Source organism: Zootermopsis nevadensis, unplaced genomic scaffold (genome assembly GCF_977971745.1).
Source record: "Zootermopsis nevadensis isolate Lab colony 2312 unplaced genomic scaffold, Znev_1.0 Znev_ptg000028l, whole genome shotgun sequence".
NCBI lineage: Eukaryota > Metazoa > Arthropoda > Insecta > Blattodea > Termopsidae > Zootermopsis > Zootermopsis nevadensis.
Window position 1 is genome coordinate 15,940,825 of NW_028259160.1, and position 27,647 is coordinate 15,968,471.

At 36.8% G+C, this 27,647-nt stretch overlaps 1 protein-coding gene across 2 annotated transcripts in view; it reads right to left on the reverse strand.

The window, feature by feature from the left end:
- The window catches only part of LOC110826669 (vesicular acetylcholine transporter), a 157,131-nt gene that overhangs the window by 45,622 nt on the left and 83,862 nt on the right, over positions 1–27,647 (reverse strand). For both annotated transcript variants that reach the window (XM_087357757.1, XM_087357755.1), the window contains exon 4: positions 20,309–20,374. The gene's annotated coding sequence lies outside the window, so the exon portion shown is untranslated. The remainder of the gene's footprint in view (positions 1–20,308; positions 20,375–27,647) is intronic.

Consider the following 27,647-nt stretch of genomic DNA (forward strand, 5'->3'; position numbering starts at 1 on the left):
AAATTTGAAAAAAAATTCTGTTGGTTTATGTTATCACTTCGTACCTGATTTTGGTTTAGTGTCATGTTTATATGTTTTTGGTCCTGACTATATTTACTTCTAGACAAATTTTACCCTCTTATCTTGAAGCATAATTTCTACAGTTCTCTTAAGACTAACCATATTCTCGGGGATCCCATTAATGAGAAAAATACAGCCCAGACTCTGATCTCCATCTCCAGACATACCTCCCTTCTGCCCTAAAGACGACTGCAAAACTTCTACTTGTTGCTTTGGACGATTAAGTCTAAAGCAAGAATGTCTGCATGAAGGGAGATGAAAAAGCGTGGATCAGTTAGGTTTTGAGTAGTAGCTGCTGGCTTGTAATTTGTGTTGTATTCCGATTCCAATACAAATGGTGATTGACAGGAAGTTATGAATGCAGAACCGACTCTGCTATGGCGTGTTAATTGACTTCCTACTATGGAAGAACCACTTCGATTCCCACAACAGAAATCAATCCTTTTAAGTCTTTATTCTACCACGTTCTGTTTGATTTGCTTTAGTTTTCAAGGGAGAACTACGTTTTCTGAAATGCCTTCAAAGAAAATGGGTTATATCGGAAATCGTACCTGTAATTCGTAGAGCCTAGTAAGATTTTTAAATATTCTGTGCGATTTCAGGTTCTCACGGCTGCAAAAATCCTGATTACGTTGGTAACCTGGGCTGTAATGTCATATGAACTTATAGGCAGATAACGTTTCGGAAGAACATACTTCTTCCATCTTCAGGGCTAATGACTCAGTCAGTGAACGAGAAAGAAAGATTTAGAACTCCATTTAGAACAGTTTTCAAATAATTTTAGTGACACGCGTATAAAAAAAACAAGAATTTGAAAGAAGACAAAATATTTTCTCGAATTTTCCCATGAATCATACAACACAAAAAATATTTTAAATGCAAACTGTAGATCTTTATCACATTTATATTATACAGCCTGTACTACTTTATCGTACGATTACCCACTTCTAAGAAAACTGCTTTGCGTCTGAATTTCACGCGAAGTACGTGGTACATTAGACGAACAGAGGGTCACGAATTTCGATCAACTGTCAATGTACACACATAACAATAAAGTAATAAATATAAGTTAAGACGAACGAATGATAGAAAGGAATAAATAAATAAATAAATAAATATGACAAAATACGAGTCAAAAATCGAACAAACAGAGAATAAAAGATGGAAAGAACAAACGACAAAACAATTGTATCAGAGGAAATCAGAGATATTTCTAATTTCCATTGTATTCGTTCATTTACCATTACTTTAACAATGATTATACTAAATTGTAGATTAATTGTTTAAGTCCGACTATTATACCCCCTGGAAGCAGCGCGTAGAACTAAGGACCATGTCCCTCTGGTGATGTTGGATGTAACTACGTGGGTGGTCTCTTAATTACCGTCTGTATTGTTGTGAAGTCTGAAGACACCAGACCTCATTTAGAGGTGGAATCCATTTAGCGTTTATTATTTTGATCTAACTCCTTAACTAATTGGGTTTCAAGAGTATGAGAAGAAATCATCAGGGAAAGATGTCTGTATGACTAATGCTTCATACTCTGACCCCAGAGTACAAGACAAGGTTGTTAAGTAACATATATTTAATTTATCTAAATTAATATAGCGGTATATAATGTAAGTCGATGTTTTCATCAACATCATTAACAACAATTAACGTTCTATTTACAAAGCCGCAACACGTCATCGGCTGTTTAGTTAATGGACGAGAGAAGACAGTATGATAAAAAATATTAGCTTAGTTCGTGTATGATCCTATAAGTTCCATGTCTACATGACATCCTTAGTCATAATTTTTAATTACCACAGTTAATTTGTTATTAATTAAAACAAAAATTAGTGCATAATCAGCCCTGAAGATGGATACAGTAAATTTATCAGAAATGTGGGAATCTACAGACGAGTTTTTTTCTTATTTCAAAACCCAGAAGAAATACAAGGGCGCTGCCGCTGTGATAACCTCAAATATCGCGTGGAATATTAATGTTATCGCCTGATTTACGAGAAGTCTTTTTGAATTTTTTTAACAGTTTCCATACCACGCACGTGATATCTCGTTTTAGAGCACTATGTCACATATTCTAGGATAATATGGCGTTTAAGACAACAAATAAAAGAAATCGCGTATCAATAGCTAAATATTCCCGGGTTTTGAAGATTATAAATTACAAGGGAAATATATTTTAACCGGAGCATGTACTAATTAACCCTACGCGGGCTTTTGATTAAAGGATCGTGTTCTGTTTGTTGAAATAGTTTGACTTAAAAGTGTTTCAGCTGGTGTGATACGCTTTTTTTGCACTAACATTTTAAAACACAAAGGAATCCTGGCTATAAACCTTGGCGTGGAAAGAATTAAACTATTCCTCGTGAAGCAAAGGTTACCCACCACAATACTGAAGTGAACGGAATACAGCATACAAAATAAACAATGGTAAACTACCCTGAACTAGAACAACAATGTATCATTTGCCTTCCATTCCTATTGTTTATGGCGGAACTATACCCGTTCACTGCAGTCAGCGTCTTGAAGTTATGGATCATAAAATCATTTTTCCTGTAGAAGTATTTTTTTTTCCCATACAAGAACTTCAAAAGTGGATAAATTTTAAGCGTTGAATTATATTTTTACGCTTAAAATAAAACTGACACGAGCAGTCATTTGTTACGCCTAAGATCACGAACAAAAATACGTGTCGAATCCCTTTATCAGTGCACGGTCCAACCGTTAGCATTCTTACGTCGAATTCCGGAGGTCCAGACTTCAAATATAAGCCCGGAGACGTGTTACACCAATTACTTTACCGATTGGTTAGAAGAAGATGAAAGAATCGATGCCTTTGTATAAAGCTAAAATACGCCTAGTTTTTTTTTTTACGAACTTAAATTTCCTTATCGCAGTTTTACTCGTACAGATCTGTACCTCTCTATTCCACCTCGCCATCTTAGTACAGCGTCTGTTTTCCAGTGTTTTACCTGTCCACGAGTCCTATTGTCCCTTCTGTTTTATGCAGTATAAAAGTCAGATCCATAACGGACTGGTCTCCGGTAACTACACGGTAGATGGTTCATTCTTGTGCCTTAATGAACACCCAGTGGGTTCTTATACGACCAAGTGCTTTGGCTGATATGTCCTACCGTTTTAGCTTGACCGAGGTCTTCAATGACGTGTAACACTGCGCAATGAGATGCTATTATAATAGGTCAGAAGTATTGAAGATAAAAGTATTAGCGTCAAACGTGAATAGAACGTTAAACTCAACGACTATGAGATGGACAAGGTATGTAGAACGCGTGAGAAAAATTTGAAATTAGTACCGTAGACAGGATACCTCTTTGTTCAAAGATCCAGGCACATATAGAAAAATAGCATTAAGGGTGTTAGCTGCTTAAAAATAAACAGCTTATCAAAACAGCACACCGCTATATGAAGTTATAAATGTTCATAACAATGGTTCGATTTTCGTTGTTGAAAACAAAGCCAGCGAAATTTCTGTAAAAAAAAAAAATAATTACGTGTTCCAAATTAACCGTTGTGATCGTGATATTTTTTTTAAAAAATCTTAAATAACTAGATAACAACAAAATTCTTGTAACAATTCAATTAAGTAATGAGACAGTAACAAGACTGCATCCCAATTATTTCAAAAAGCCCACATTTACTCTTAAATCCATTGTTGTCTCCAGAATTTAACTAGGCCTATTAAGAGCCTCTCTTACACGCAACAAGAGAGTGGCTAGCATTCTGAACGCTTCCACCCCCACAATCTGGTAGTGACCTCGACCAAACCGACTGCGCATCAACTTAACAGCAGCCACATCTAAAAAGTCAGACTGTATTTTGTAAGAAGCACAACATGGGCTATGCTGTTACTGAGTGAACATTTTATAAGTGATTATCTTTTGTGCTGGTCTTTGCAGCTGCATGAACCTATGCATTTATAAATGGTATTGTTTGTGTGAAGACAGACTTCTAAATTTTATCGAGAGCTTCATCTGCTATTGTGTTAACAACTCCACCTTACCACACACGTAGTAAAAGGACGCCTATTCTTGTAATAGAACTTCCTACTATTTTGTTCAGAAAATTATGTGAAAAGAGCAGATCATTTAAACTTTATTATGGGTCGAAGCTTTAAGAATTTAATATCAGATTACAACCGAATGCAAAGATTATGTAATAAATGCGACAGTTCAATGTCAATATATATTTTTAATGAAACTACAGGATTTATTTAGAAGGAACTTTTCTTCATATAAAGATAAATAAATTACCGAAGAAAGAAGAAGGAAATTAGAAACAAATTAAGATAATAGAGAGGAAGAATGAAATGCAAGGAAGGAAACCGAAATATATGGACAGAAAACAAGAAAATGAAAATAAGGATAAAGAGACAGGAAGAGATAATTAATAACATTACAAATAAAATACATATAAAGATTTACAAAGGAAACGATAATGAAGAAAGAGAAAAGAAAAGAGACAAGACGAAAGAAAAAGTCAAAGCAAAATCTGATAAAGATAGAAGAAACGAATTACTGGTCTAAACGTATTATTAATTCACCGACGTTAGGCTGATTAAAAGAACGTAAAATAAAATGCTAAGAAATGGACGAATTTTTATCTTAATTTCGCCTCTCGAGAGTAACCTAACCTAACCTAACGGCGTCAGAAAGACCTCTCTCATTTAGAACGAAGACCTGCTGTTCACTGCTGTAGTTAGGACGTAATTACATACAAAGTGTGGTTCCTGGTGCGTCTCCACTACTTAATTGAGGCGGCTGGCAGCTTTTTGGGCTCTGTAATTGAAGCAGGCAAGCCTCACACCTCACATTAGGGTAATAATGTGCCTTTAAATTACATTTAGAGCTACCTTATATATTTTTTTATTACTAATACAGTTTCCGTGCAAGATTTTTAAGTTTTACAAATGAGCGGAACTCTTAAAGGCGTAATTTAAGCAGAGAACTTATGATTATACCATTAGTACAAGTCAGTATTACGAGTCAATAGAATATTGAGATATGACGTTTACAGACAGAAAAACAGAGGGATATTCAAGACAAAGCATTATTTATAGAACAATAGATATTGATGCTATATATATATATATATATATATATATATATATATATATTATTGGCTGTACTGTTTTATATAAGGAAGGGACCTGACTATGTGATCAGTTCCATTGTTTATTTCAAATGTAATATGAAACATGTTCGGAAATACTTCGTTTCTCGTAGTGACTTGCACAAATTATAACACCATGATGATATATATTCATTAGTGTGAATTGTAATTAATTTTTATCGTGACTTGTAATTAATTTCTATAATAGCTTTCTTCAGATGGAGAACGGTTCAGTAATTCCTTATAAAGACAAAAGGAACAAATACAAAATGCTTTAGAGTTTATGAGCTTCTGTGGTTGTACCGTAAATGAGAAAAAACAGAATTAAACTGTCTTGTACCGGAACCTAAAGGTTCAACACCGATAATATAAAAGCCCTCTAATTAGACACGATCTTGAGCCAGTTCTATCCAGTCCCCATCTCCAAAACCAATTTTACTAAATATTGTTTCTTTGTTTCGTAAAATAACATTAATCCCGACTCAACTACACAGTAACCTAACACGCTAACTTATCGGCTAATTCAAATTACATTTACACTCAATTACATTACATTTATTACATTAAATTACATTTATACTCGACATAGCATTGAAAAACGATGTAACACAGCACAATAGAAAAACTGGTTTTAAATTATCTCCTCGCAATTGTTTTACGAAACGCCATTTTCAAAATAGATGCCTGACTATAAAATCAGTATCCATTAACTTCTTCGATATAAAATAAATGAATATTTAGTTACTATGTTACACCACGTACTACGAATATACAAAATATACTTAAACATGACACTGAAGGTATTACGATGTAACGTCTGTTAAAAAGATAATGCCTCGGTTGAGATCGGGTGCAATGCATCACAAAAGGAGTACACAGTGTTATTTGATCGGAAATCACACAGGATCTTGAAACAATAGGCACAGAAGTCAACGCATGCCGACATCTCTTGTTGAGACGTCAGACAAAATGCCCGCTATATCTGACACTTGTTGTAGCACAGATAAAAAAGCTTCTACATGTACGCGTATTAATGTTTTTTTATTTTTAACTTCTTATTCTTATTTACAAACGGTATGAAAAGTCGTCCAATATTTATATTACACGTATCGAATAATAAGAATCTCACAACCAATCAGCGCTAAGCTAAAATCATCGAAATATTTGGAAACAATCTCGTAATAATTTTTAAACTTTTAATTTCTAAAGGCGGGAGAATTCAGAACAAAAAAGTTGTTAGTGGAACCACGGTTCCGGAGAATTTGACTTAAATACGTCTATACGGAAAGGAAGTTTATATATTGGCTTCATTCTAAATATTTCCTTTATACATGCTTTACAATTGAGATAAGTTTGATTAAGACTTTGCTTATTCAACTTGAATTAGTTACGCTTAAGATGGGTCTGTGGTAGCTGAATGTAATGTAAAGTAATGTATTTTAATGTAATTTAATGTAATGTAAGGTAATGTAATGTAATGTACTGTAAGGTAATGTAAAGTAATGTAATGTAAGGTAAGGTAAGGTAAGGTAACTATGTAGGTAACCACTGTTGTTTATTTGTTGATAAACAGATGACGTTTCCTAAGTAACATAACAATGAAGTTTGACGTTTCGTAGGTAACATAACAATGAAGTTACACTTTTTCTTTTCCCTTTTTCGTTACATTTTTGCCGAATGACACTGACCCTAAAATATAGACGTATTTACGTCAAAAAAATTGAGACTCACACTGGCTAAGAGGCCAAATTACGTAAGAAATAAAAGTCTGATAATCACGCTAAGTACAAATGATATTTATTTTAAATAATTTTTGTGATCCATTACTTTCGTGACTGCAAATCAAACAGTGTAGTTATAAAACATGAGTATAGAACTATAACCGCAGATTAATAGTCTAGTAATCATGGGGTTGATAATTATCTTCATCATAGCGAGAAGAATGAGATGTGATGGACGGATATGGAGGTGGTCAGACACGCACAAAAAATCGGTCGAGAAATCTGACGGGAATACGCAATTTGTAGGGCACGGACGTAGATAATATTAAAACACATCTTTAAAAATATGATATCAAATTGTAAAGTAGATTCGTGTGGGTGTCGATGTACAGTAGTTGCGTATAATTTAATCAATTTTCTGTGTGGTCTCGGATACGATGACCGACGTTTCAGAGGTGCGTACTGCCATCATCGAAGGATTTACGAGACCAAACGACGCGACGTCCCAGAAGGATGTTAACTCCTCGCAGTAAAATATTAAAACTGAAATAATGACCAGAATGTACTGCAAATATGGCGTGGACACTCGGTGAGCTAAATCCATTGGTTCTACATAATGCTATAGCCATGGAGCTGTATCAATTTGTCACGAAATGTAATTTATAGCTTTCTAACTCTGTAGGCCATCACCACTGCTCCAGCTGTGAGCTGTTGGTCCAGCTCCACACAGCATCCGCTTAGAGTCAATGCAATTTTCATGTCACCTGTTACAGATCTGATCCAAACACGTGTACGGTTCAAACAATTTATGTGTGCTTCTAATACATTAAAACCAAGGTAGCAATCCAAAGAAGATGACTAGAAAAGATGATCTTACGAGTAAGAACACGGACATGACATTCTATTATATTATACGTGTATGAAAGGAGAAAATTCAAGAGTATGTGTATTTTATTCATTATTACTTATAAGCACACAGAAATAATGAATACTGGAACCAGGAATGGATTAGCCACGCCTCGAACTAGATTTACGAATGCGAAATCTCTGGACGTAAGTAAAGCTTAAATAGAGCTCTAAACAAGCAGAATTAATGTGAACCAGGGACGGGCTTTTGTGAACACGGTAATGAACCATCGGGAAAGACCGGGTATTTCTTGGCTAGCTGAGCGACTGTAAGCATTTAAAATATCTAAAAAGGAAACTGATGCATGCAGTTATTATTATTATTATTATTATTGGATATTTGCTGTTGGCAAACACCCAACAAAGGAATTGAACTATTATTAATATTATTATTTAGTATTATTTATTTTATTTAGAATTATTAAATTGAATTATATTTCTTAGGTAACGTATTTAGCCCATTTATTTGTGAAATATTATTCAATAATGAATTGAATTATTATGATTATTAATATGGTACATTTATATATTTAGTTTCATTTGTTTGTTTTACTTTTATTATTATTGAAATAAATTAATTACTTATTATATTTTATCATGTACTCTGGTTTAGTGCTTGGCTGTTGTCAAGCACTTTAATAAATGAATTGAATTGAATTGAATTAAGCTGAAGCTGATGGCTTTTCCGTAGAAACAAACTGGTTACATCAAGAAGTCTGCAGCCAATTTTTCTGCATGTTCAATGCCTCCTGCCGAAACGGAAAAACATTAAACGGTTGCGAGCTCAAATTCTGATGAGGATCAGAATTTGAGCTCGCAACCGAACCATTACTATTACGAGTCTACGTAACACCCGCGAAAGGCAACATATCACTGCTTTACTACATCGGAGACGAGGCGAAGTCTCTAACACACGGGCTTACGCGGACACCATTAATTATAAAGCTATTTTAATGCAGATATTTCTCTGACCCGCCGCCAAAAATGTTCACGAATTTCAACTGTGTCGATCTATCGCTCTCTACGATCTGTGTATTCTGTTGCCGATCAATCAAACATTATTGATCTGTCAGCATTTATTCGTGGAAATCAGTAGCCAGTGACAGTGGTTCCAGTCGTTACACGCAAAATGAGTCATCTGCCTTATCACGTGACGTGAATCCTGTCCAGCTGCTCTCATGACACTCCGCCGAATCACAGGAATCCAGTCCTGTGAGACGCTTTAAAGATTCAGTGTCACATAGCAGGTGGGATGGTGAACGTACAAACCACTTCCGCCTCGACGCCAGTGAGACGTTGACTTCAAACAGATTGTTAATAAATGCCCTGTCCTCAGGGTTCCGAAATTTCAAGTTCAGATAAGGCATCTTTTGAATTCTGTCCTCAGACACTTAACCTGTTCACAGAAGGAAGAAAATATCATCCAAAATTTGTGATATTTCAGGTCCTTCACGACTCCAAGCCTTCTGGAATGTTGCGCCGTGTACAGTCCGTTAGAAATTTACCGCAATTCCGTTATCCAAGCTATGAACTCGTCGCCCTGATGATGGAGGCATGAAATACCTCTGAAACTTCTGTGAATATCTACCAGATGACAAAAATTCGTTTACAAAGTACAAATGTAACGCCAGAAACTGTGTTGGTAGTGGTATCTACCCCCGCACCAGAAGTAATGGTTACACCGCCATAACTCGGTTACCAGAGCCTCGTTTATGAAAAAGCTTTTTACGACTTTAATATGATATTGACAGTTAAACAGTACGAGAAGCATGCTGTCAATAACAGACGCTACTGCTACTGACAGTTGAAGTCAGGAGGAGACTGCCACGTTTTATAAATTACAACTTTGCACACCCCTAACCCTGATATTTCTAACGTGAAAGTCTTCCATTATTTATTAAAGCGAGTGGTGTTCCATCTGTGTTGGAAGTATGAAACTACTGTAGTGACAGGTAGGTTCTTTATTTTGAATGTTTTATAAGCGTCCAGTGCATTGTGGGGTGTCTAGCACCTAGATCGGCGCGTGTAATAGGAGTCTATTGTCACACAGTTCATGAAAAGGCTTATCCATCTCTTCTTTTAAATATACTCAGGCTATCCTGAAAGGCGGAGGGGTAGGTCTTCACCGGACGGCGTGGCAAATTTACATCCGTGAAGTATCTGCGGCCTGTTTAAGTGTTACTCCAACGGATCGGCAACACATGACACGCGTACCACATCCAGCACGTGAATAACTCATCCTCAGTTTTTGTTTACTCAGCTGCTAACAAACAAAATGTTCAACATATGTACGAAGAAATCCCGCTACTGGAAGAGTTCAATCTACCCCCAACCTCACAATATTTTTCAGTAAGACCTGCCTTAATTTCATCTCCTTTTCTGAATCTGCGACTTTGAGAATGTTTTTATCCTCTGACAATTATGTTTAATAGACAAATAACCCTTTGAGGGAAAGCTCGTATAAATAATATATAAGAATTCAGTCCGTACCGCGAAGAAAACACCGCACTTCACCATTACAAAGATCAACTACTTAAAAGTGTTTAAGCTCTGATTTAATCGAGTCCTGTACGTAAATATCACTAGTAAGCCTAATCTCGCGTAAATAATATTTAAGAATTCAGTCCGTACCGCGAAGAAAACACTACATTTCACCATTACGTAGATCAACTGGTTAACGCTGTTTAAGGAAATGATCGCTGTTTACACTGAAAATCATACGAAACCCAAACGACTGGACTGTACAGAGTTAATCTATTTTATAATTTACTTATTTACCAGACTGTACGCGAGTTTTGCAAATATTTCTGTCCCACGATCAAACGCAACAGGGAAGAGCTGGGAAGTAAAATGATTAATATCCGTGAAGTGTAACAGAACACAAAAGCATTCAACTTTTACGTAGCGTGACAAATGGTAAAAAAGTCACAACAATGAAATTCAAGAAAGCAGCTCAGACTACAACAAGGAAACAATAGCAATGCAACATTTTCACAGAAGCCATGATCGTCGTGTTAACATTGCCTGTTCGACTGCACCGCAACATCGAACAGAGGAAGGCATCGTTAAATAAACTAAGAAATCAAACGTAAAAACAGCAAAGGAGAATGCAACATGACAGTGGTAGCGAAGAACCACGGACATTAATTATGTATAACCTATTTATCCGATTGTCAGTCAAAATTTAATATGCCTCATTTGAATGTTTGAACATGGAGAATGCGATGTTTAAACAGAAGTATGAGGGCCTGCATAAGCGAATAACTTCGTACGGATAAATTATTTATATGTACACATGCTGTTGCATACGTAAGTATTTCATTATTTATAATGTTACGAACTATACATTGTCCGTAGCCACAATCCGTGGTATAAAGCGACGTTACAGCAGAATGCATTGTCCTCAATGTGATAAGTGCAAGTTACTTATCATCTTCTTTTCCATTACTGGAGGATGCGCGCGCATGTCGCGTAATTATTTCGTCAACAAAAGAAGTTGTCAGTGGAACCACGGTTCCGGAGAATTAGACGTAAATACGTCTATACGGAAAGGAAGTTTATATATTGTCTTTATTCTAAATATTTCCTTTATACATGCTTTACAATTGCGTAAAGTTTGATTAAGACATTGATTATTCTACTTGAATTAGTTACGCTTAAGATGGGTCTGTGGTAGATGAATGTAATGTTATGTAATGTAATGTAATGAAATGTAATGTAAGGTAATGTAATGTAATGAAATGTACTGTAAGGAAATGTAAGGTAATGTAATGTAATGAAATGTACTGTAAGGAAATGTAATATAAAGTAATGTAATGTAATGAAATGTAATGTAATGTAAGGTAATGTAATGAATGTAATGTAATGTAAGGTAATGTAATGAAATGTACTGTAAGGAAATGTAATGTAATGTAATGTAATGTAATGAAATGTAATGTAATGTAATGTAATGTAATGTAATGTAATGTAATGTAATGTAATGAAATGTAATGTAATGTAATGTAATGTAATGAAATGTACTGTAAGGAAATGTAATGTAAAGTAATGTAATGTAATGAAATGTAATGTAATGAAATGTAATGTAAGGAAATGTAATGTAAGGTAATGTAATGTAACGTTTCCTAGGTAACATAACAATGAAGTTACACTTTTTCGTTTCCCTTTTTAGTAACACATCTTTGCGGAATGACACTGACCCTAAAATATAGACGTATTTACGTCAAAAATATCACGAAGTTGCCCCTAACCTTTAATCAGCCTTCTCTATAATATTTTATACAGTTGGTTTCATTAGTAAAAGTGCAATCTTATGTTTGTATGTTATCTTACATATGACATAATAAATCACCACTGTATAATTTTAATTATCACACTATACAAAAGGAATAAAACGTATTGTCTTTACTCATATTATTAAACACGCTATATATTCACAGAAGAAGTGACTGGTGTTTGCGGACTTGAAAGGTTCAAACATCTGTGATCACACTGTGTTCATGGGATGGCGACAATGGATATGTTCATAAGAGCAGGTAATATAGTCCAGTGTCGATACAAAGATGTGCGGAATGTTGGTCGCTAAGCAACGGTCGAGCTTGTTTATCTATTGTTTTCAGCGTGTTCTCATTTTTATCGTGAAATCATTCCATTAACCCACACTCATAACAATGGCGGCTGCTATGTCATGTGCAAACAACAGTACCATAGCTTCGTATCTCGGTCTCTTGGAATGCTTCAGATAAGAGAAAGCTTTTTATTGCCGTCTACTTTGTGGTCTTATTTTACTTTGCATACGTCATTATAAACAACTGAAATCAAAACGATTTTGATCTTAATCAGATTCAACCGAGTTGTCTGAATGACTGGATTGAAAGACTTCAAAATACAAACCGTAATACAGGGTGTCCGATGACTTTATTCCAGTACTTCAGGCATTCCCAGTCTGAAATATCGCATGAACGAGTCATATTCTCATCTGTTATAGAGCTATTAATATTCGAGGTACGAGATAATCTGAGCTTTACGTGAAACATCAGAATCACCAATGAGAACTGAGCGAAATACGATTACAGATGTACCTACAGCGTGACAAGGCACACCACGTGTCAGTCGACACGTGACGCAGTACCGGAATGAGCAGTTCCCTGACCGATGGATTGGTCGTCGTGGTAAACAGAATTGGTCACCGCGGTCACCGGACCTAACTCTTATACATTTTCATATAAAAAATGTTGTATGAACGCAAAGTAAACGGAAATCAGGAACTACATCAACGAATGTTCGATGTTGCAAGAAGAATGAATCTTGAAGTTGAGGATCTGACCTGTCAATTCTGATTGGAAAATACCTCAGGAATAAGATCTCGAAATACTGAGATAAAGTTGCAGGACACTCTGTTCATTATAGCTAGCCCAGTCCACGTCCTCATAATTCCATTTTTCCTAAGATATTAGGCTCGTTTCGATCATAAAATTCCTCGTTATGTAATTTTCTGAACTAACCTTACTTTCAATAACTTGTGGACCCTAAAAATAAGAAACCACGCTTAACAATCAGTGAAGGAGATTATTATTATTTATTATTTAGTGTTCTGTCTGACGACAGGTCCATATGAACAGGATCCTTCCATCCTTTTCTCGGACTGGGACCTGTTCATATACGTTCTTGGCAGATGATCCAGAAGTGGTTTGCCATTGCACTTCTTCTGTGTGTGAATGGAGTAATTGTTGGGATGCCACGGAGGAAAACTCCGTGTTGCCTAGACCACGGCCTTGCCCAACACAAGTTATAAATTCGGGCACCGCCGGGAATCGAACCCGAGACCCCAGGATTACAAGGCCAGAGTCCTAGACCACGTCAATGTATCTGAAGCTAATTCATCGGCGAATTACCTTAATTATATATCTGTACACAAAACAATCTCATTGTTTTTAGTTACGTTATCTCGTTTGTTGTGAAATAAAATCGGCTGTTCCTGTTAGCGGGAGGACCCCCCCCCCCTTTCCAACCGTACTTATACCTTAAATGGTATAAATTTCAAATTTACGACTCACCTTTACACTTCAACTTAATTAATCACTGACTTTAATTATAAACCTACCTTTTGTGTTTAGCTACTGCCATGTCTTTGCAGTTGTTTTTTATTTCATTTTCTTGTTACACTTATTTATAATTATCGCTATCTTAAATCAAGTTTCTGTTTCTAGTTCCAATTTCTTTCTTACAGCTCCTTTTGTATGTAAATTGTCAGCAATCTGCGGGCAACAATAGCTTCGTCTCTCACTCCTCCATTTTGTCTGTTTCATGTGCTAAATGTCTGTGATAATTTTAAACTTTAAGAGATTGTTCATTGTTACAAAGATTTATCACGATTGCTTCATAAAAATGAATACAATGCCCAATCAGGTAACTGTACAAATATCTGACAGTTGTTACCAACGAGAATCATGATACGTAAAATCATTAAAAAGAATAAAAGTTAGGTTAGGTTAGGTTAGGTTCACGTTTATAATATCGCTGCTCATAATCGATCACAGAAACGTTAATCTGGTAACAAAATTTCGGCGTTACAAACAAAACACTGGGAACTAATTAATAAAGCAACTAGTAGTTTGGTAACAACACTAAGGTTTTATATCTCTAATACCAATTTATTGTTTGCCATAGCAATGATGTTGAGCTAGAAACATTCATCAACAATCATCCCATCCTCAAAACCTAACTTCATAAGTTCTATACCGTTATTCTTCTAAGAGTTTCCCTCGCCACGTTCTGTTGGTATTTCTTGTCTCCACTGTACTAACCACATGAAACTTCACACATGTTCCAGGCCAGTGCATAATGTTTCTTAAAATTTTATAAAATATAGCGAATTTTTTTTCACTGTCTGAAAGACTGTGAGGATCCAATGGACCGTGTTTCGTTCGATAGTTGGTTTGAGTGTTAGTATCTCCCTCACTCAAGACACGGTGGTCTAGCGGTTAGAACGCTGGCCTTGTAATCCTGGGGTCTCGGGTTCGATTCCCGGCGGTGCCCGAATTTATAACTTGTGTTGGGCAAGGCCGTGGTCTAGGCAACACGGAGTTTTCCTCCGTGGCATCCCAACAATTACTCCATTCACACACAGAAGAAGGCAATGGCAAACCACTTCTGGATCATCTGCCAAGAACGTATATGAACAGGTCCCAGTCCGAGAAAAGGACGGAAGGATCCTGTTCATATGGACCTGTCGTCAGACAGAACACTAAATAATAATAATAATAATAATACATTGACATTATTCAGATAATATAGAGATCGCTGGAAAACTGAAATAATTTCATACTGTAATTATGTTATAAATAAATTAAATTGTGTAAATATAAAATTACACGTGTTCAGTCGAGAGAGTGACATTGTAAATTCAGGTTTTCTATACGAATGACACCTGTCTGCTGTAGAAGCATATGCAATGTGCTGTTACGTGATGTGGACATAACATCTAACAGGAGCTAGGGCAGTGGTTTTAAACCTGTGGGTCACGATGATGCCCGAGACAGGCTGCACAAATAATGTAAACAATTACAGTGTATAGTGCACTGTAGAGGGTTTAAGATTTTTGTTGACTGTATTTATCTAATTATTGATGATATCATAAAGTCCGTATGAGAGATTTGTTCTGCATGGTGCACCAATTACTTCAGCACTTTGAATCGATTTAGATGAAAAAGTACTATTTGGGATTCGCGCAAATTCGGAGTTATATTTACTGATTTGAGCAAAAAAATAAATCCGCCCGATTTAGTGTACACCCCCTAATATCAAATTACATCGAATAATTTCATGGGTCAAACTTAAGGACGGACAGAAACAAGTTCTGCTCTCTGAGTTTCCTTTACGAACATCTGTCAAATAATCCATAAAAAGCGATGTACTTTAATTCTATAGATTTTCCTTAAAAAACAAAAATATTTCCATAACCTTATACAGCTTAAAACTATGTTTGAATTAGAACAGACATATTAATATGATACTATGCTTAAAAAATCGGATAATGTGTTTTCCTGTAATTCACAATCATCATTAGACATTGCTTGCAATTATTTACATTTTATTGTTATATGATTCATTGCAATTAGTGATTAAACGTTTAAATATATATATTTACATATTTTTCACAGGTGTCCAACCTGAAAAAGATTGCTGCAATTATGATGTCCAGAAGTTCTAACTTGATTATCCGTTGCCATGGAAATAATGGCGTGATACTTAGTATCTTCTGCACTTAAATCTTTATCTTGTAAGCAGACTAAAAGCAAACACACGGCAGAGAGAACTAAGCATGTCTGCCAAGCTATGATTACTGTTCAATTCATCATTTGCTTTATATTCATATAATTTATTTTAAAATTTGTTTTTGTTTAAAAATATGTTTAAAACTGTGTTATCTGTTTATTAAGAATCACAGTACCCAACGTTTGCCCAACTTTCATTATCGTGTTCACAAAATTCCCTTCACTGGACTCTATATATATATTTAAATGCCCTTCCATCAACACCTAGGTCTTCCAAATTGTCTTTTCCTTCAGAGTTCACGACTACCACTGTTCATATAAATATTTTAGACACTTTGTGTGTCTGTGTTATAACGTAACATAATTCAAAAGCGAGGCCCTGTAACAGAGTACAACAGCGAAAACAATCAAATTTTTAAACAACGATTAATACCACCGTATTCGTTGCTGACTAAATAAAATATGACCATGATACACGACCCTTTTAATAAGAAAGGTTGAGCATCTACCTACTATAATTTATATCATTAAAATTATAACAACCTAACCGTCACTTTACAAATTGGTTCCCATCAAACTTGTGAGGCAAGAATACGCGATCCTTCCAAGTTGCCTGTATAAATGGACTTCCAACTGTTTCGTACATACATACACGCGAAGCATCTGATGAACACATGTTATAAATATTCATGACGCTTGTCAAAAGCACAAAATCGCCCGTGACAGTACAAACTCTTTCGATTTGCAGTTCATTTTTTTGTGATATTTTTCTCTCTTTGCATTCATGATATTGTATATTTCTAAATAGCATCTGAATAGGCATGTCAACATTTACAAGTGGAATGTCACTTGTAAACAAGACTCCCCCGCCCCCAACTTTGTATACGCTGCACGATTCTTATCAAATTCTTAAGTACTACTGCAAACCCTAATCTGTATGCGTGCAGAATGAATATGTTTGACTCTCCTACGAATTTGTCTTCACCTAACTCATTTAAATCTACAGTTTGTGACAAAATTCAGGGGATCAAAAGGGCAGACCACTAGAATCTCCATATTTCCCCTTTAAACCCGAAGCTCGTCTGTATAATATTTACGTATTCGGCCCGTACCGCAAAGAAAACACGACACTTCACCGTTACAAGGATCGACTTCTTGACGCTGTTTAAGGAAATAATCGATGTAAGACTTGAGGTTCTCACAGCGGTGAGTATGAAGATATCCGTCTTCTGGGTTGTTGCGCTGTGTAGTCTGGTCGATGTTAACCAACGTTCCAGAGGTTATACTGCCTCCATCATCAGGGCGATGAGTATGAAGATTTCTGTCTTCTGGGTTGTTGTGCTGTGTAGTCTGGTCGATGTTAACCAACGTTCCAGAGGTCTGAAACGTTGGTTAACATCGACCAGACTACACAGCGCAACAGCCCAGAAGACAGAAATCTTCATACTCTGATGACGGAGGCAGTATGACCTCTGAAAAGTTGGTTAACATCGACCAGACTACACAGCGCAAAAACCCAGAAGACGGATATCTTCGAAATAATCGATGTTTATTCTGAGAATAATACGAAAATACATAAATACACTATGTGTTAAAACCGCAAAGCTTACCTATTGTTAAATCAGGTTGTAAATAAACTTACAACTAATCTTTAAATGGTTTAACAATAACTCAGATAATATCCAACTTTTATGGAATCCGAATGATTGTTTCCGTGTTCAAAAGATCCCGCCGCCAGATAGCACCGTATTATCAGACACCATGAGACTACGCCCCTCTCTTTGGGGCAGAGACCATATTTAACATCAATACAAAACGAGGATTAACAATATGAGATGTCAGGTTCTGACGGAGGCGAGCATGAAGATAATGATCTTATGGTTTGTTGTGCCAGATAATTTGGTTGAAGTTTATCGACGTTTCTGGGTTGTTTACTGCTCCATTACCACGAAAATTATAGCACCAAATCAGCAAAAGATTTTTTTACGGTTACTAGGGTTTAAAATGACCTGGTTCGGTATAAATACATTTGGGTGGCTATTATAAATCGGCGATGAACCTTCGTATTCCGTTATTGAGTATAGTTAAGATTTTGAAAAAAAAAAAAAAAAAAAAAAAAGAATTCTGCTATATTTAATTACTTATAGCCTCTTCTTTGAGGTTGGTTTTATCCGCAGAATCGATCTGCGAGTGGTGACAGGAAAAACTCCTTCCATCTACGGGAATTAAATCACCATCGTACAACCCGTAAGTAGGCTATAAGTAATAACCCGAAGGCTGTCCCATATACAGGTGATTGAACCATAACCAAAATTACATCACTTCAATTATCATGCGTTACTTCTACTGTCCAGAGGACAATTTATCTTGCGAAGAAATTGCTCCTACTGGAGAGGGAAGGCTTGCTTCTTATTAAGATCAAGATTGAACGGCGTGGGTCTTGGAAAAGTGGCTCAAGTCAAATGACTTGCTGTTTTACGAAGATGGCCACTTTACGTTTCTCGTAGACCACTTGATTTATTTCAGGTTCCAGATATACTGAACAGGACATTTCAACTTCGGTTGATCTTAAGCGAATAAGTGAGGAAATAGAGGCAGCAAGCGCCTCCGAAACGTCGGTAAACTTGTACCAGACAACACGGAGAAAAAACTCACAAGGCGGTCATCTTCAGACTCATTGCCGTGAGAACCTAAAATCTCACAAAATAATCAATGATCTCTAAGTGAGAGTCTTTTCAGTATCTTACGTAACAATATGAATTCTATCACCTGACACTTGCCAACTTCACAGTTCGAAATATCCCATTCTCACCTTTGATAATTTACACTCTCATTGAATGCTAATTCATAAAAGTTTGTAAAGAGATGCTTTTATATTACTTTCATAATTAATTTAAATCGATTGTTATCGATCTTAGACGGCAATGAAATGATGCTATTATCATCTTCTTCTCATCTGAAAATATTTCACTTTGAACACTCTGAAGCCTTGCAACATTTAAATCTCGTCTATAAAATACCTGGTCCTACAATGTTACATATTAAAATTATTATAAACTGAGCGAAACACATAGCTTATATTTTCAATCCGAATTTGTAATAAGTTGCTATTCGAGAGGGGATTGAGATCAGAAAGCAAGGCATTGTATGTTACTCCAATCAAGTTTTGCGTATCTACAGCACAAACCAATCAATGGGATAGGCATGAGGCTACTTAAAATTCTAGCTAAGTCACCATAATAATTATTAGCATATTGTGATTATCTTCTTGCTGTAATTACTTGGCCGATGTAACGACATTATGGCGGGTGCAGTTATAATTACCTCAATGTATGTAGGTGATCCGCGGAGTCATGGAATTTGGACCATCATGTCACACACTTTGTGGGACGAAGTGATCTCATTTTCCTTTCACGTTCACAACACACGGACACATTGTGCCCAGGAATATCAGAATGTACCTATTGTAATACAAGTCATGTTATTTTGAGTAATTATTTTTTTAATCGTTTTAACCTCTACGATCAAATCAAAAGTACGCACGACAGAATCTTACATGAATTGCGTTTCGTAATCGTAAAAGAAGAATTGTTAACTTTCATAAATACTAAAGCCTGCTATACAAACTTCACTTGGTTTAATATTCCTTCAACTGCACTTCGTGGCTTTGTAATGTAACAAAACTGACAAATCCAATTTAATTACAAGAATATACAACATTCTTTATAGAAATGTTAACAGACTCGTATTACACATTTAAATACAAACAAATTCTTCACATAAATTAATACATGTCAATACTCTTAATAAATCATGAGCTTATTAATTTCATAATATGAGGGTGATGAATCAACGGATATTATATGGGAATGTAGCACGCACGAAAGCGACGAGACCATCTGCGAGATCTAAGCATATAAAGACAACAGAAAACATTGTCACTGGTACTTAACTAAGCACCAATCCAAATATAATAGGATAATATTAAAATGTATTTAGGAGAAACAGGGTGTGAATACGTAGACTAGACTCAAGGTGGCTCGGGATGGGTTACGTTTATGGCGTCTCCTGATTCCCCGAGTTCAATATACGGCGGTATATTTTTTAAAGGATAGGGAACTGTCAAGATTTAAAGAATAGATCTGCTATAAGCAGTTAAGCTTGATATTAATTGCCCTATAAATTATTGTAATTATTTAAGTATGGACTTACCATAATTGCAGTGAAAATTTCCTTACGACGCTGCTAATATCTCGCGTCTGTGCTGAAGATGATCATCTGAAATATATAAAATCATTTGAATCAGAAACGCACTACCGTTTCGGACTATATTTAACGTGTGGAGGCGTCAGTAAGAGATAGCATGCACACATAAAGAAGATTTTCTCTGATTTTATACTGTCGATAATCGCAAAAGATCGCCCGAGCGTTTGGACCGCGTGTTTTCTTCCGCGGACGCCAAGGGTTTTTAACCTTTCAGTGCCAGCTGCCAACATCCACTCTCTCTTATCGACTCGAGCCGCCGGATTAAAAATGACGACAGTTTATTAAAACTTCTTGGCAATTTATTTAAAACGCTACTAACTTCCTTTCATAAACAGGATCACATATTAGTCATTAATTTTCCTTAACAAATTCATCGATTTGTCATTTTTATTAATTATTCAGCTGAAAATGAATATTTAATTCTGACAGTAATTACTTTTCCTTTATACCGACTGATACAATATTATAAAACACATATCAGGGCAGAACAAAACCATCGGCTGGCTGTATGCGACCCGTGGGACTCTGGTTGAGATCCTCAGGTGTTTGCAAAGGCCTTCATTTGTGGCCATCCCTTGTTTCAAGTTATCCCGTGCGTTGAAGTTTCTGAATCAGGTCTGAAGCTCAAGTCTTGGTCCGTGATGGCTGAAGAAACACTTGTTCATTCAGTGGCATTAAACAGCTTACTGAGGTCCGCCAACTTTTAATACAAATGACAGGTTGAATAATAAATAAATAAATCAGTAGTGTACCCTTAAAGGGAACACCGAAAGAACGTTAAATAGTCACAAGTTGAAATAGAAACTAGTCAACACGCACGTCTAGTTCCGGCACTGTTAAAACTGTTTCTTTTTAACACAACAGCTGTTGCTAAAGAACCCGAAGGTCACGCGGGTCACTCGAAAAGACCTCGACCTTGATAAATATTTAGTAACCACGGTGATCTAACAAAGACCTAGAGGTCTCTAATCTCTGCCGGCTGGAGAAGGATATCCGGATGAATTAATCCGCTTCAGAAAAAGGAACCTCCTTGGTCATGGCTTAAAACAGGGACGAATTAACACTTCACAAGGCCTTCACCCTTTAAAAACTAGTGATCCCTATATATACCACATCTGAGACGTTGACGTAGATTGAAATATAATATTTAAAAATGCATTTTAAAGGAACAGTGTGATCTGGATTCAGGTGGCTGAACTTAAAACACAATGACAATATATTGAACAGCTGTGATACAACCATCGAGTGTGTTAACAAGAAGTTTAACATCAACCTAAATACAAACATTACTGTTTGCTCTTCACACAAATTCAGAAGATCTTCACGTAAAATCACCTTATTATTAAGATGGTGTTCGTCACTGCGATGTAACCATTTTAAACCCCATGGTAAATATATCTACCACCTTCTTCAACAATCAGCGACTCACATTTTAATACGGAATTTGTATGATTCTCAGTGTAAACAGCGTTCATTTTCTTAAACACCGTTAACCAGTTGATCTTTGTAATGGTAAAGTGTCGTGTTTTCTTCGCGGTACGGACTGAATTCTTATATATATTATTTAGACGAGCTTCGGCTGCAAAAGGGGTTAATGGTGTTAACGTAATTGTATGTTTCCATTCATCTTGCGTCGTTTGATTTACGTTAACAAGAAGCGAGGGGCATAAACATTCATTTGCGAACCCCGTTGCGTGTCAGGACGTTGGCAGTTCACTTGTTAGCGGAAACAGGACTCAGCACGGCGTAACACAAGGTACCTGACGTGTGTACTTCAAAGAACTGGTTCATATTTTGCTCCTTCCCTACTGGATTTCCTGTAATCATTAACATTTTCGTGGAATGCGAGATGTAAAGTAGTAACTATAGGCTGTTCTGTAACATTCTCACTGGCATGACGTAGAAGATAATTAACTCACTACATGGAACAGAGTCCTCGTTAGATAAGCCGACAATCGTCTGGTTAATCACGGATTCCCGGCGGTTCAGTGCCGTATTGAAAACAGCCAGCCACTGTTCCTTACCCTCACATTTTATTTCTTTAAGAACCATTTTAATATTATTCCCTATCTGAAGATATTTCGTATACAATATCTCACTCCCATCCTGTGCTTAGGAGTTCGGCGAAATCCAACGTTAAGTCTACTAAGGCAGACGGAGGCAACATCAAGTAGACACGTAGGTTACGAGACGTGCTATTTGATCGGGTGAAGAGACCAAAGCAGGCGGGGGGGGGGGGGGATTCTCCTAGAATTTCCGGTTGTCTGTAAAGTCATGCGTTGTAGGTGTCACGAGATCGTGTGTCGGGAATTCCGGGGTGGGGGAGGGGGGAGTACCCCGTACTTGGGTGACTTGTTGATCTTCCGGGCACAGACAAGTTGAGGCCCCTACAACAAGGGTCACAATAAGAAGAGATCAATGAATAGACTCCTGATATGTAAGAGGAAAACGCCTAAATATACGCTTAAGACAAAACAGAAGACTGGAAACTCTTCAGGAATAAACAGTTACGCCCATAACAAACACCAGGATAAAAACCAAGATGTGAGGTTCTCACTTCGGGGAATATATTTCATCGTCCTGATGATGGAGGCAGTAAGCACCTCTGCCGGTGAGCTGAAGTGTAATTATTAAAATACATCGTGAAATAAATTTGATATCAAAAGGAAACCGTGCGTATTTTGATAATAATTCAGTCGGCTCTATGATGTTCTTAGCGTAGAGCATCTGAAAACGTCACAACACTATTTCTGGGTCCCTCTGCCCCACGGCCCTGTCGTTTCATTCCAACTTACGGCTAGGTGTACACATATAATTAAACTAAGCCGTGGGCCTTTAAAATCCGTGGCTTCAACCAGGACAGAAATTCAATAATTCAATAATTTTGCAACTATTTGTTTAACGTAGAAAGGGTTGTGGTCAGATGTCGGTGCTGGCACTTCAGAAGCTCCTACCTGGATTAATGCGATTCCCCCCGCCACTCAGCGACGTATACGTTGGACGAAAACCGAAAGAAACTTATTTCAAGGTAGCATGGGGGCACAGATCCGGAAACCCCAACCTTCGCAGTTAGACGAGCGTAAATCGGAGGGCATGACTACTTCCTGGTTCTTCTGTTTGTTTCGCGAGGTCTCCTGAGGTGCAGCAGAGAATGCTACAGTGGACAAATATGGAAACAGAATCGAGACAGGCGTACATGCGAGGATAATATTAAAATGGGTCTTAATGAAGGAGCAAAATGGATTCATGTGGCTCAGGACGAAGACACGTCAACACGGTTATACACCTTCGGGGTCCATAAAAGCCAGAGAATTTTTGAAAAGTTAAGAAATTATAAGATTCTGAGGAACTTTCATTGTCTTGCTTGTCATATTTGGAAAAGTGTTAATTAAATTGGTTGGATTAGCCCAGAAAGATTGTATACTGACTGGACGACCGGGGTTCGATCCCCGACAAGGTCAGAGGAATTTTTCCTCTAGCCTCTGCGTCCAGACCGGCTCTGGGATCCTTTCCTCGGGGTGGGACGCTGACCTCTTACCCCTGTCTAGTGACGATTTCAAGTAGGACTAGGAGCTATATCGCCTCCCCCCCAAGCGTTTATATGGCGTACAGTGGGACAGTTTTACTTAATAATTATTAACAAATAATTGAATAAAATAATTAAGTAATCCGTCATCACTGTATGGAAACCACAAATCGTGGGTGAAAACTGTTTTACTGCATCTGACTTCAGTCTAAATTAAAGCATATCAAGGCGAAGTCCCATTTATATGAACGGTATCCCCCCCCCCTTCCATAAATTTATCTTAAAATTTGTGTTCTGAGAAAATTGAAACTCGAGTCCAAAATTAGGGAGTCACAAAACTTATTCGCTTCAATAATCTTAAAATATAAGTAATTCGGATGAGGAATATATTCCACATGACCCGCGGTTAAACAGATGGTGCAACCGCGTAGAGAAATGGCTGCAGCTCGTCAACCATTACCCAGGAGGCAGCGCGGAACACACGACGCCATAAATCTGCTTTACCTTTTGGCAACCAGATACTTTAAAAGAAATATCGCTTCAAACGCGAGGACGCACAGCGTGCGAAGTATGTGGAGGCACGAACTGGCAACCGGGACTCCAACACGACTAATGTACTCCTTATATAATAGCCAATGTCCGTCACGCTTCACTGAACGAGCGCGCCATTCGTGCGAAGCGGGAAAAGTATAAGTTAAGTTCTGACGGTGGCGACTCTTGTTGCAAGAAATTAAAAGCGTGCTATTATGGCGCCTATGGCGGGGTCCGGCGGAATATGCGCTTAGCAGGAATTTGGCTTCAATCGGCGTTTGCGCATTCACAAATTTTGTATTTCAAATGCGATTTGGAATTGTATTATTGTTCCAAGGGTCACTTCCGTCAACATTCATATCACAGATCTAGCTACTGGTACCTGGAGGGCTCACAGCGAGCACAATAAGTTGCAGACTTTCAGGCGAAAGCTGCAAGGACATCAAATGAACCACATACAGAATAATTCTCTTGTTAATCATTTAAAGCCGATTTCTTTTTTATTAAACCGTGTATACATTGGATTATCTGCCACGGTGGTCTAGCGGTTAGAACGCTGGCCTTGTAATCCTGGGGTCTCGGGTCCGATTCTCGGCGGTGCCCGAATTTATAACTTGTGTTGGGCAAGGCCGTGGTCTAGGCAACACGGAGTTTTCCTCCGGGGGCTTCCCCGGTTTCTCCGTGTCATCCCAACAATTACTCCATTCACACACAGAAGAAGGCAATGGCAAACCACTTCTGGATCATCTGCCAAGAACGTATATGAACAGGTCCCAGTCCGAGAAAAGGATGGAAGGATCCTGTTCATATGGACCTGTCGTCAGACAGAACACTAAATAAATAAATAAAACATTGGATTGAAACATAATTAACTCCACAGAACACAGGCGCTTATGTGTCAAAGTATAAATGTATTGCATGCCAATTCCTATAATACGAGACAGGAATTGGCATTTTTCTAATTCCAATCTCAAACTGCAGATTAAAGATAGAGGTCATAATCGTATGTTAATAAATTCCTATTATTTACGTAATATGCTAGAGACTGTAATGTGAGGTGGTAACCTGGAACATATCTGTCCACCCAGTAAATATCCGACGTATACAAGGCACTCCCTGAATGTGTAAAGTGCATTCTAGTTTCATAAAAGTTTATATTATACGTCAGCATACGATCTGTCTGGAGGGGATGGGGGTAAGTCTGAAACATTTCGGCCACGAGGGCGTGTCCCCTGGCTGAGATCCTAACTAGGGAAAACAAGATAATGAAGCAGGAGTACCAACCTTCACACGTATATTATAATTAAGTAGAAACCGAAGTGTATGCCATGCGTATATTACAAGATTATTATCTATTCTGGTTTATTTATAAAATAATATAAATTATATAGGGTTTCATTGTCATTATAATGAGATACATAATCATATTTAATTGGGCATGTGTTATTAAATTTAACAGTTTGCATCCTAAGTACCCTGATGCTACCTCTAATTACTTTTACCGAAATAAAATAAAGCACTCTTCTTCGTTTTGGTTCGGTGAACATTACTTTTGCTAGATTGTGTCAACGTCTTCGTTTTCCATGCAATGACAAAGGAAATTCTGATAATTACTTTCTATTAAGAATATATGGAAATATTAAATGTGAAAAATGCTTAAACACCTCGTGGCAAACGATAAATATCTGAAACAGGAATGTAAAACAAGCATTTGTCCGCCTTCACAGCTCTTCCCGACTGAACTTCTTATGAAAAAAAATATCTAGTGACTTCCTTATACCACTCTTTAGATAAAACTTGAATCCTATTTTAATAATTTTGCCTGTAACAAGTAACCCACAAGAACCGAGTTTAGAACATGTCTTTTTTCACGAAAGTAATCGTACCAGGATTCCAACCCAGTTCTGAGGCTCGCAGTTTCATATTCGGTGAATGGATAAGCAGTCACTCCAAGATTAAAACATTTGGATCATAAAGTTGACCACTCGACTGCATCTGGCGCCGACATCAAAAACAAATCAATATTTACCTCTACAATCCTCATACAACGTTACGGTGACAGATTTAAATGAACTGGATTATCCCAAACAGAGGCGAAATCAACTTAACTTTTAGAATGAGATAGTGTAATTGCGTCATATTGTGAATATTATAACAATTATTTATTTTAATCCGTCTGATCACAATATAATTTTTTATTTAAAATTTCTTATAATTACACTGTAAATGTTCCGAAATGTAAATCGATCAATCGATATGGAACATGAATGATATTTTATTATCTTAATTATAAGAAATTTTAAATAAAAAATTATATTGTGATCAGACGGATTAAAATAAATAATTGTTTTAGAATGAGATTAAATGTTTTGCTTTATAAATGTCACTGCATTCACCTTCTAAACACCTAGAGCCCACGCCCCTTCTTCCTGGGAGGTTATAATGCTCTGACTTAATCACAGTATAATTTTGTAACTTCAGTACAATAATCACGTACGCACTGCTCACGGCGAGATCACAATTACTTGCACCATTATGTTATGTGATCACTTTGCATGAACTACTGCATAAAAAGTGCCTTGGGTGTCGATTAAGAATATTGAAATATCAGACTCGACCCTAAATTCGGCTTAAAACGCTTCAACCACACGCCTGTGATATAAATCCACGGATAACTTTCTACTGTACTATCATTTTCAGGTGGCTTCCTCGTGCGCAATAGGAGTGGGAAGGTAGGCGTAGTGGGGGAAAGAAGGAGAGGTACTGGCAATGTAGGAACAGATACGTTGAAAAATATAACTGCATGTAACAATAACTGAAGTGCATTTGCGTAATTTTTGATAAACTCTTTGTTACCTTTTATATTTATTATTGTGTTTATATTTTTATCTTTTGTTTTATATACGTAATTAGCCTTCTGGCTGTTGACACATCACACTAATAATAAACAATCGAAGTGAATTATTGTCATTATTTATAATGTTATTTTTATCATCATAATTATCAAATTATTCAAACGAATACCAAGATAGACCTTCAAACAGACCACAATACTTTACTTTCAGATCCCTATTCAAATTCTGCAGCTTAAACAACTCCTATAAACAACATTATAGCTTCCATTGTATATATAAAGGAAGTTCTGTGACTATGGTCATTAAAATTTTGAACATGTCAAAATTCGTGATTACTAAACATGTAAAGTGTGAGAACATAATACATAGGAGA